This window comes from Nestor notabilis, unplaced genomic scaffold, assembly GCF_000696875.1.
Source record: "Nestor notabilis isolate BGI_N333 unplaced genomic scaffold, ASM69687v1 scaffold19252, whole genome shotgun sequence".
Taxonomy (NCBI): Eukaryota; Metazoa; Chordata; class Aves; order Psittaciformes; family Psittacidae; genus Nestor; species Nestor notabilis.
Window position 1 is genome coordinate 4,848 of NW_009918100.1, and position 687 is coordinate 5,534.

Genomic DNA, 687 nt, shown 5'->3' on the forward strand with positions numbered 1-687 from the left:
CCCGCGCCCCAGCCCCCCGAGCAGCGGGGAGAGGGGCAGGGGGACAAGCCTTTCCCTTTTATTTTCTTTCCAAACTGCCAATGCTTGAGACATGTTCCTATTACACACGTGCCTGCAACCTGCACTGCTTCTCGGAAAAGACTTTGGCTGCCATGGGGACTAGGAACTTCTTGTGGACTCGGACTGGGATGCTGCCGGGACAGAAGGAGCTGCCTGCTCTGCAATGAGTGAAGGCAAGAGGGTGCTGGGCAGGCAGGGAAGGGGCTGGGGAGTGCCGTGGGGTGCTGTGCTGCTTGTGCTGTACTCCCGAGGTGGTAGATGGTGACCAAGGGTCCCGGTGTGCCTGGGGGTAGAGGCTGCGAGGAGCTTGGGGTGTCTTTGTGTGACTGGCAATGCTGAGCTGGGGCAGGCAGGAGCTGCCTGCCTCGGGCAGAGTGTGTCTGGAGCAGAGCAAGGATGCACAGAACTCGCCATAGAGGTAGAGGCTCCTGCCTTTGCCGTATTTCATGTGGGTCTGGCACAGGAGGAAGGGAGGAAGCAGGGCTGTTGCGACAGGGCTTGGCTTCAGCTCTTGTAAGCACACTTGAGAACCAAATCAGTGACTGTCAGGGCTGTCATCTCTTCCCCACAGGAGCAGGGTGCCATGCTCCCACGGGGCAGGCTGGGTCCTCCTGTGGCCGGGCTGTG